Below are 12,143 nucleotides of genomic sequence, written 5' to 3' on the forward strand. Positions count from 1 at the left end.
GTGGAGGGGAAAGCAGTCCGAAGAAAGTCTATTTAGAGACTCAGCAAGTTAAAGTGTTTTTTCCGATGGTGTTTAAGGATGAAAATAGAATGACCACAAACAGATAAAAAAAAATAGAGAATATCTGTAAATATTTTCATAACAAACTCTTTCCTCTTTTTGGAGACTGGAACCATTACATCTAGACTGTAAAACTGTAGTCCCAGATAAAGTTAGAGATGAAGTGGAAGAGATGAAGTCACTGGAGGAATGGAAGATGAGAAAAGCATCTGGTGGAGCCTGAAACCCAGACCACTCACTGGGAAATGGATGAAGACATTTACAGCCCAGCAGCATCAAAAGCATAAGTTGCCCTTCCTTGTAGTAAATACCCTGTCCATGTATGTTTCCTTCATGATCAGCCCTCTCCCGGATGCATCCTGGCCACTTGTGTTCCCTATTCTTTTTTTGTGCCTCTCTATTTGGTTCCATCCTCCTCATTATTACCAGGTGTATTTGTGGGAAACTATGCCCCAGGTAAACAAGGGAAATTTTTTTATTGCTACTAGCCTTGCTTTGCCATTTCACTAAATGCCTTTGTTTTAAGCTAATTTTATCCTCTTAGTGATTACTGAAAGGTAAACAACACCAATAGGGGCTCATGAACTATAGTTTTAGGGTACTTTGAACCTAGGGAAGCCATCCCTCCAGAGGATCTGCCTTGTGAGCTGGGTGGTACCCAGAACACTATACTATAGAGACACAGACTTTGTAAGTCATTCAGACAGAGCAAGGCCATAGAAAATGTGAAACATCAATTGCAACTATTGCAGCCATCCCATAAAAACTCTTTATCTTTTGGAAGAGTGTGATAAATGTGGTGAGTTATTGGGGGTTTTTTTCTGTATTTGTTAATGTGTGCTTTGAGTTATTTATATTTTAAGTACTTTCTGTGGCAGAGAAAATAAACCATTGATCTATATCTGATATTCATATTGTACACTGAATATTTTTTCTAGAAAGGCCATTATTGCTCACATTTTGGGGAGATCTTATACGTGAGCCATATCCCATCAGGACTCTCTATATCTTTCAGTGAATTGTGTTATGGGAAATATGTGTTCTCCTGTGGAAGGTCATTTGCAAAAAAAGCCTAACTGTTGTTTCCTTCTAATAATATCATCATAGATGCCTTTTTCACGTGTACATTACAATATAGTCTGAATCAAAGAGAGATTCTATATAAATGTTGAAGCCCATCAGTTGCTCCTGCCTGCAGATGGTATTGGCTTGATTGAACAGTGTCCTGGAGCTTTGCAGAGCCTTCTAAATGAGATCCACAATAACTTGAAAGAATTCAGCCTAACAATCCACACAGGAAAAATCAAGTGGATGAAAAATGTCAGCATATTGGTGCAGCTGAGTGGTGCAGTGGATAGAGCTCTGGACTTGGAGTCAGAAGGATTTGAGTTCAAATCCAGCCTCAGACACTTCACACTTACTAGCTGTGTGACCCTGGGCAAGTTATTTAATCCCAATTGCCTCACCAAAAAAAAAAATGTCAGCATAGTTAAATGGACAGCCTCTAAAATTCATCCTCTGTGTATACATAGCTATGTAAATATGCAACCTAAAAGACAGATACTATATGTGTGTATGTATATATATTTCTGTGTATATATGTATATATGTATATGTACCCACACACATATACTATATATAGTTTATAGATACTATCTATTATATGTACATATTATATATGTCTTACACATAATATTACATATTATAGATATTATATAAAGTATCTATAAAATTATATATAACATAGATAAATTTTATATAATGTTTATATATTATATATTTTGTGGTGGTGGTGGTTATTCAGTTGTTTTCAATCGTGTTTAACTCTTTGTTGGGCCCATTTGGGTTGTTTTTTGTTTTTGTTTTTTGGCAAAGATACTGGAGTAATTTGCCATTTCCTTCTCTAGCTCATTTTACGGTTGAGGAAACTGAGACAAACAGGGTTAAGTGACTTGCCCAGAGTCATACAGCTAGTAAGAGTTGGAGGTCAGATTTGAATTCAGGTCCTCCTTACTCTAGGTTTGGTGCTCTATCCACTGTGGTCACCAGATGCCTTATTATATATTATAATATTGCATGTATTTTACGTATAATGTTATATATGTGTAATTTTTTTTTTGTAAATGAACAGTGAATTAGGCCCAAAAGTAGGCAGGAAGAGGAAAGTATGCTGCATTGCCTTTGTGAAATGGCAAAGTTCTTTGAATGACCCCAAGCTTCCTCCTGAAATAAAGGCCTATCTTTTTAATACCAATATTCTTCTGGTGCTGGCAGATGCCTATAAGTTAACGTTACAGGCAAAATTCAAACCCAGAGCCTCTAAGTCTAGCTCCAGAGCAATTCTTACTTCACTTCATTGTCAATCAATCAATGAACAAACATCTATTAAGTCGAAATGGTGTGCTGGGAACTACGCTTAGGGTTCTGGAGAAAGGGAAGACAGGGAGACTGGTCTCACCCTTGAGGAGCTTACATTCTATCTGTCCTGATTTGCCCTCAGAGAGCTGTGGTTTTGTGATACCTCAGAGTGTATCTAGTTGACTGGGGCAGTCAAGTTCTCAAAACAAAATTCAAGCTAATTCACTGACTTCAAAAGAAAGAGATAAACCATACAGGATGTGGAAGAAGGAAGTAGGTCCATGTTGGGGTGAGGGTTGTTCACCGTAAAAATCCAACCAAGAGTAGCTTATGGAGGCACCAGAAAGACTGAGTTTGCTAATACTTGTTAATACTGGTGTTCAATGTTATTAGGCTCCTTGGTATTATCTGATAAGTGCCTTTGTTACTTTATACTTTTTACTTTCAAAACCAAAATGTAATATCCAATAATATTAGCGAGAATTTACATAGAGCTTTTAGGTTTTCTAAAGGTTTTACATGCCATTATCTACTTTGAATCCCACTGGGTCCTCACAGCAGCCATGCTGTGAGGTAGATACGATTATTATCCCCATTTTACAGATGATGAGACTGAGGCAAAGAGAATTGAAGTGACTTGCCCCAGGCCACAGGGCTGTGAAGTGTCTGAGGTAGGATTTTAGTTCACGTCTTCCTGACTCCTGTCTAGAGCTTTATGTAGGGCACCACCTAGCCATAACCACCACCTGTAGAACCTTTGAAATGTCATCTTTTCCCTCTTGGTGTCAGCTTTGTGCGCTACAAAATGAAAGGCTTGACAAGATAATAGGGGATCCTGGCAGAGGAGAGAGAACTCTGGCTTTACATCAGAGGCCTCAAGGTTCGAATTCTGGCTCCACAGCTCACTGTCTATGGGACCCTGGAAAGGTCACAAACTTTCTGGTGCCTCGGTTTCTTCATCTGTAAAATGAAGGACTAGCTGACCTCTACGGTCCCTTTCCAGCTCTAAATCTATCATCCTATGGTTTTATCAATATAAATACCCTTTTAAAATAGATTACCGCCTGTTTCGTATCTGCATTGTAAATATCCCTGACTTGCAGCTGAAATCTTATATGTTCCATTTCCCTCATTGAAAAAGGAGGTTCCTTGAGAACAGGGACTATTTCGTTAATCTATTTGTATCTCTGGTAATTAGCACAGAGCTTTGCACATAGTAAGTACTTAATAAATGCTTTTTAATTCACTCATTCATTCATTCTTCCTATGACCAATAAATTCCTCCCCGGCACCAACAATCCATCATTCCATAGCTAGATGGAGGTCTCCAGGGTGTTGATATTGAATAGATGAAGAAACTGAAGGTAATGAAGAGACTGGTTTACGTGAATGGAAGTGAGCAACTTCCCAAAGCCCGTGTCAATTTCCCCTTGAGATAAGTGGAAACAGAAAGTTTGTTTCCATACCTAACAAGGAGCTTCCTCCTCAATGTTGCAAGCTTTCCTCCATGAGTAAGTCATTCCCCATGTCTGAGATCTATCAAAGCATCAGAGATTATGAGACATGAGGTGCTAGCAAAGGGAGACCAAAATGTAGCGTTTTAAACAATTTGTAAACAGGATCATCAGTGGAAGAGGAGTCTTCTTCCAGGGATTTTATTGCTACACTGTTCCTGCTGTTGCTTTTTGCTGCTAGGTATCTAGATGCCATCTTTTTTTTTTTTAAAGATCCATTTTTTTCCCTTTGTTCTTGTTTGATCTTCTAAGAGCTAGGACTGCATAACAGGGTCAGTGTAGATGAATAGCTGCTAAGTCCCAAGCCTGTGTTTGACGTGGTTCAATTAGTCTTCCTCTTGCCCCTGCATGTAGAAAATATAGTTAAGCTTTAATACACAGGTCAGATTTGTTTAGATGTGACCCCTTTGCCTTGCTCTAAGGCAAGAAAGATGGATCAAAGCTTATATACTGTCCCAGGGCATTTTTCTTTTTTGTTCCATTCTGGGGATGAAGACTTCTTGCCTGTCCTGTTTGCACAAACAGGTCATGTCTCTATAAATCTACTTTTATCAACCGGAAATCCTATGACCACTTGGCACTTTGGGACAGGGAATGTGCCTCAGGTGGATAAATTCTTCACTCTCTAGAGCTTTTATCCTGGTAGCCAGAGAGAATTATCAGTAGAAAGCTTTGTCAGTTTGGGCAAGAGAAATGAGTTATTGATATCCTAGAAAGATAAGCCTGAACTAGGTCACTGAAAAAGAACAAATCTCTCTTATGAAGCTTCCACTGAGCAAAATATCAGTGTTAAAAAGTGAAAACAAGAGACTTCCAATCTCATTTGCAAAGTTTCTTGGCAAGGAGGGGCCCAAAGCTAAAACTAGGTGAAGTATCCCTTGGCCATAAAGGAGAAAAGCCAAGGAGAAGGATGAGGTTACTTTCTAGTGCTTTCTTCATCCTCATTGCTACACGACTCAATCCTACCTTGGAGAGAAAGACTCAAGGACAAAAGGGAATACTTTAATCTTCATATTTAAATCATTCCTAGGCACTTTTATTGAGCATATCCACATGACAACTCCAACCTTCATTTCAGGGGCTTCAAAAAGGATTGATGGGATTTTTCGGTCCCAGCGGAAGCTCTCAACAAGGGATTCTTAACCTGGAGTCCATGAACTTGGTTAAATTTTTTTTTTATAACTGCAGTCCAATAAAATTGTTTCTTTTGTGATCCTATGTAATTTATTGTATCTGCTTAAAAACATGATTCTGAGAAGGATTCCTCAGGCTTCCCTAGACTGCCAATGAGTCCAGGACACACAAAAAAGTTAACTTCCCCCCCAGCCCCAATCTAAACAGAGGGATTTTAAAATTCCTTTTCCTTTGGCTTATATTGCACTAAAAAGTATAACCAGCCTGCAATCTAATACATTCCCACTGCTCTAAAGATTGTCTAATGGTGATATTTAAGGCACAGAATTGCTTGCAGAATTATGTGATTAAAAAAAGAATAGTTACTATTGTATAGCAGAGTTTTATTCTCAAATGATATTTCACCTACACAAGAATAGCCACATTCCTTGGCATTTGTGGCAAAAAAGATAAGTGCAATATCTAGGTGTGGGGTGCTTACAAGTTCTGTCGATGAGTTAGATGCTAGAATTCTACCACCTGCCAATTAGGAAAGGGAACGTTTTCAAATATAGAAAATGTCATCATGGTTCTCTGAATGCACTTCTTGGATCCTAAATCTTGAAAACTGTCGGTACCAAATCCTCTGAAAGTCGTTTGTTACTGAAGAGAAATCATAACCAATGTGAATTTCAACCTTTTCCTTCCACTAATCATTTCTAATGGACAAATGACTTCATACTCAATTTCGATAAAAATTCTTATGTAAAAGAACTTTTTCACTATTTTTATAATGCTTTTGGGGTTTTTTAGCAATCATTTTTAGACATAATCTCCATTCAGACTGAACTTAAAATAAATAAAAACAGTAACTACAACTAAACATGTACACAATATTTTGCATGCATTGTCCCCCATCTATCTTTTAAAAAAACAAAGAACCATTTCATCGCTTGCTCACTAGGACCATGATTGGTCTTTAAAATATCTCACCATTCAGCTTGGTTTTACTATTCTTTTGATATGCATTATTGTTACCATCATGTATATTGTTCTCCTGGTTCTACTTACTTCACTCTATATCAGTTCTTGGAAATCTTCCCATGTGTCTCTGAATCGTTTATAATCATAATTTCCTACAGCATAGCATATACAATTTGTTCAGCCATTTCCCCCAATCAATGGATACCTACTTTTCCCTTCTTCCCTCTCTCCCCCTCCCCACCACTTCTTTGCTACCATAAAAAGTGTTGCTTTAAACATTATTGGTTCCTACACTCTTACCTGAAATTAGGCCCTATCTATATGAAAAGGATATCGATATTGACAGCTCCTGAGAACTGTTGCTGGCTGATATGAATTAATAGAAACAAGGTTTTGTCACTGCATCTGATCATTAATTCAGATCTAATCCAGGAACAAATAGGAAAGACTTTTTAGATTGCAGAATAATGCAATGGTAGCACAGTGATGGAGGGTTTTCCTTTCACAAGATCAAAGGCATGTACCCTTTTGTTAGTGATAATATCATTTTTAAAAAAAAAGACTCCCTTTGAAGGAAACAGCAGCAGAATAACAGAGTATTTATGGGCTTTTAAAAAAATTAATTTCTTTAAAAAATAAGTTTCATTGATGCCTTTTGTTTTTTTACACTACAATCATTTCCCCTACCCCTGCTCAAATAAACCCTTCCTAGTAAAAAGAAAAACACTTAAACAAAAACAACAGACCTAGTGACCACCTCTGACAATATGGGGTGCACACATTTTTTTTTGTAATTCTAAAAATATGGCACTGATGACTCGAAAGTTAACATTTATCTGATTGCACCATTTTCCCAATTACAGCAAATTGCAACATTCCTGCGCGTCCCCCCCCCCAATTCCCACAATGAGACCCATGAGCAGTCAGGAAGAAGGCAAATATGGAGCTCCCCCTGATCAGTGACATTCTGGCTTTCCCTCTCTTAGAGCTTCAAGGCTCTTTGAAACAGTCAGCCAGATAATCTCCCCCAAAGCGGCCGACAAGGCAGTGCGCGCTAATAAATAGTGCATTTGTGTATACTTTTGAGAGACAAGGCTTTTTTTGGGGGGAGGTGCATATCTCTGCCCTTGACTTAGGCAGTGACTACACAAGGAAAAATCTTGGCCCCATAACATCATAAATCTAGAACAGAAAGGGACCTTGGAGGCCATGCTAACCCAACCTTCTCATTTTACAGATGAGGAAAATAAAACCTAGAAAGGATAAGTGATATATGCCCAAGGTCACAGAGGCAGAAAGATACAGAGAGGGGATCTGATGATACCATGTTTTCAGCTATTTTTACCAACAATTAATAATAGCTAGCATTTATATAACACTTGCTATGTGCTTGACACTCTACTAAGTGTTTTACAAATATTATCTCATTTCATCCTCAAAACAGTCCTGAGAGGTAGATGCTATTCTTATCAGCATTTACAGATGAGGAAACTGAGGCAAACAGAGGTGCAGTGACTTTCCTAGGATTATACGGCTAGTAAGTGTCTAAGGATGGATTTGAACTCAGGTCTTCCTGCCTCCAGGTCCAGAGTTTCATCCACTGGGCCACCTTTCTGAGCCTAATCAAATGATTTACAGCATAGATTGTGAGCTCTTTGAGGTCAGAGACTATCTCTTGTTTTTCTTTTTACCTCTAATGCTTAGCAAAGTCCCTAGTAGGTGCTTAATAAATGTTTGCTGATTGACCAAGGGACAGCATAGTTGAGACAATTGACAGGGTCCATTTGAAAATGGTCAATGATCAATTCAAGTGTGCTAGAATGGAAAGAGAATTTGCCTTAGGGTTTGGCTCTCTACTAGCAATGTGACCACAGATCAGACACATCACCCTTCTGAGCTTCAGTCAACTGACTGTAAGAGAGAAAAAAATACAATTTCCTTCACCAGCCTACAGGGGGTGTTGTAGAGATCAGATGAGATAAGAGATGGAAAGTGCTTCTCTGTCCTTAGCATACTAGATAAATGTTTGGTTTTATTAGTAGTATTGATCATATAAGAATTCTTATGAAACTTTTGTGAACTGGTTCATCTTGGTTTCCCAAAGTATGATGCAGTAGCAACTTCTCATTCTGGCTTATTATCAGCTTGAACAGAGTTGTGTGGATTTTGTAAGGCAGTCTATGGCTACACACGCTGCCTTGGGGTTATCAGAAAAGGCAGAAAGTCACTTGGAGATGATGGCTCTCAAAACATGCTAATCAGCACCAAGGACCCAGAGAAAGTGATAAAATGGCCCCTGCCCTCAAGGAGTTTACTTTCTACTGTATGATATAAACACAGAAAAGTATATACAAAGACAATGCAAAGTCCTACAGAAATAATTTCAAAAGGCCAAGAGCATTAACAGCCAGGGAGACAGGGGAGCAAAAGCTTTCCAGAAGAGGTCAAGTGCAATGTCAGGTTGTGATCCAGGCTCCCTGTATCAGCCAATCAATCAACTCGAATTTATTAAGCACCTAGTATGTGCCAGGCACTGGGCTAAGTGCTGGAGATGCAAAGACATCCAAAGACCGTCCTTGTCCTCGAGGAGCTCACAGTCTCATGAGGAAGACAACAGGGAACAACAATGGAGCTATAGGCAGGATCAATGGGAAAAAATCAAGAAAGGGGAGGACTCCAGCTAAGGAGAACTGGAAAAGGCTTCTTGCAGAAGTGAAGACTTGGAGGAAACCGAGGAAGATAGGAGGAGTTGAAAAAGGATGGAATTCCAAGTGAGACGACCAGCAAGTGACAATGTGAGGAAGTGGGAGATGAGCAAGGAAGCTGGTGTCACTGGATCATAAGAGACATGGAAGGAAGGAAAGTGTAAGAAGCCTAGAAAGGTAGGAAGGCACCAAGTTGTGAAGAGATTTTATCCTTGATCCTGAAGGCAATAGGGAGCCACTGGAAACTGATTGAACGGTGGTGGGGGGAAGACATGGTGAAATCTCAATTTTAGGAAGATCAATCAGACAGCTGACGAGAGGGTGAATAGGAACAGGGAGACCCCAGAAGGGTGGAAAGGACAGTGTCAGAAAAGAGAAGAGGGAATACACGTGGGATGTCATGAAGGTAGAAAGGACCAACTGGTGGAATGTGAGGAGAGGGGGCTGATGGAGAGAAGCTGAGGATGAGACCCAGGTTACAAGCCATACCACTATCAACCACCACTATATTAACTAAGGTTCCATCAAGACTCTGTTCAGTGCAGATCGAAGCATACTATCTGATTTTTTTTTTCTTCTGTTGTATTTTGTTTCCTCTTTCTGGTGGTTCCTCCTATTGGTTCTAATTCTTATTTACAACATCACTAATGTGAAAATATGTTTAATACGAATGTATATGTAGAGCCTACATAAGATTGCACTCTGTCTTGGGGAGGCAGGTGGGGAGGGAAGGGAAGGAAAATTTAAAACTCAAAAGCTTACGGAAGTGATTGTTGATAATACAAATAAATTATTTTTAAAAAAAAGACTCTGTTCAGATATCACCTTTAATAAGAAGCCCTTCCTGACCCACTACCTCCTAGCCCTCTACCTATTTTGTATATAACTATATGAAGTTTTCGTTCCCCCAATAGAATGTAAGCTCCTTGAGGGCAGGACATGATTTGCTTTTGTCTGTGTATCATCAATGTCTACCATGATACCTGACTTGCAGTAGGCACTTGGTAAATGCTGGTCAATTGATTTCTATAAGGATAAATATGTGTGTGTATGTCCTGACAAATTTGTGAATGACCCTATGCTGGGGATGATAGGTTCCACATCAGACAAAATGACAGAAATCCATAAAGATTTTGACAAAATTGAATCTGGGGCCAAAGCTATTAAAAGAAAATCTAACACAGGTAAACATAAAATTCTACTTCAAGGTTTCAAAAGTGGATTTCACATGGACAAGATGGAGGAGGCAGGGCTGAAATCATTTTTATTAAGCTCTTTGCATATACCAGACACTGAATTAAAATGCACAGTGTGCAGATTAAAGAATGTGACCATCTTCCTATCCTTTACCCTAATGAGATCTCTTCTGAAGCAAAGAAGAATTATGAGTCTGAGACCCTGAGTTCAAATCCTACCTGTGACACTTATGACCTGCATGATCTTGGCCAAGTTAATTAATCTCTCTCTGTATCAATTTCCTCATCTGCTAAATAAGGGGATTGGGCTGGGAAACGTGGACACATTCTCTCTTAGGTCTCTTTCTAGAATATGGTAGGACATTTATCTATCACTTGGAAGCTTACAAAGTGCTTGAGGATACAGCTAAGGAGCAAACCTGTGATTTTAATTTTGTAGGAACTCCCTTGACCAATGCAAATCTTGGAGTCTTGGAGAATTTCCTAGAGCGCTGACAAGTTAAATGATTTGTCCAGGGTCACACAGCCAGTGTGTGTCAATGACGAGACTCCATCTTATGTTTTCCTGGTTCTGAGGCCAGCATATAATCCACCATGTAATGCTTATTCCCTTACATGCATTTATTAAACACCTACTGTGTGCTTACAAAGTAAGTTTTACCTATTTTGTTTCAGACTGACAATTCTATGAAATAGGTGCTATCTACACAATCATATTATTATTACATTATTACTGATTTTGTCCATATAAGGAAACTGAAGTTTGGAAAATGACTTGAGCATTAGTTATCGTTCAGTCGTTTTTTCAGTCATGTCGATTCTTTGTGACCCCATTTGGGGTTTTCTTGGCAAAGATACTAGAGTGATTTCCCAACAGGGTTAAGTGACTTGCCCAGGGTCACACAGTGATAAGTGTCTGAGGCCAGATTTGAACTCAGGAAGCTGAGTCTTCCTGACTCCAGGCCTGGCGCTCTATGCACTATGGCACCACCTGGCTGCCCTGGACCCCCGCTCAAATCGCAACTGTGTGATCCTGGGTGAGTCCCTTCTTTCCTCTGGGACTCAGTTTCTTTATGTAAAATGAGGAATTTGGAAAGAGATGTTTGGATCAATTTTTTAAATGATCTCTATGATTCTTCCAGCTTCAAACTGAAGATAGTGGTGACAAGCCCATAGCCCCACAGCTAGATTTGAACACAGGTCTCCCCTGATTCGAAGTCCTGTTGTCTAGCAGCCCATTCTACTGCCCTTTGCAATATACATATGTTGCCTTCCTTCTGTTCATCTTGGACAAGCTAGATTTCAAGTTAGTTAATTTTATTAAGCTCTCTGTCTGTTCCAGGAACATGCAAAAGGAGTCCATGAGAGCTTACATCAAAGTTGTGGATGCCCACATCGAAAGAAACCACTGGCGTGCTAAAACATAATTAATTCAGCGTACATGTACTGTAAATCCTCATTACAGCTTTCTTTACATCAGCTATTTGGTAAATTGGTGTCCTCCTAATAAGACTTCAGGAGTCACACTTGCCATCAGCAAACCCTTCACATGCCGTCACTGGGGTTGGTTATTTCTGCAGTTACACAATACCGTTCATTTTATCTTAATTCCATGATGTATTTGAAAGTACACAGGACGTTGCCAGCACATCCTTGGCCCCGGAGTTGGCAAGAAGCCTTCTCTCCCTCATCAGTCACCAGGCAGCTGAATGCTTCAAGGGAAAAAAAATAACATCTGACCCTTACATCACGTTTTAAGATTTTCAAAGCACTTGACACATTATCTCATTTAAACCTGAGAGTAGCCCCAGAGGGTTGGGTGGTGCTGTTCAGCCATTTCAGTCATGTCCAATCCTTTTGAGGTTTTCTTGGCAGAGACACTGGAGTGGTTTGTCATTTCCTTCTCCAGCTCATTTTACAGATGAGGAAACTGAGGCAAAGAGGATTAAGTGACTTGCCCCAGGGTCACACAGTACTAAGTATCTGAGGCCAGATTTGAATTTAGGAAGATGAGTGTCCTGACTCCAAGGTCCAGCCCTCAATCCACTTCACCATCTGGCTGTGTGTGGTCATACAGTTATTATTAACCCTCATTTTACAATTAGCCAGTTAAAAGCACTTATTAAGCTCTAACTATATGCCAGTCACTGTGCTAAGTACGCTCTAGAGATACAAAGAAAAAACAAAAAACTGTCACTGCCCTCATGGAGCTT

Source organism: Phascolarctos cinereus, unplaced genomic scaffold, assembly GCF_003287225.1.
Source record: "Phascolarctos cinereus isolate Bilbo 61053 unplaced genomic scaffold, phaCin_HiC Scaffold_7;HRSCAF=346, whole genome shotgun sequence".
NCBI classification, from domain to species: Eukaryota; Metazoa; Chordata; class Mammalia; order Diprotodontia; family Phascolarctidae; genus Phascolarctos; species Phascolarctos cinereus.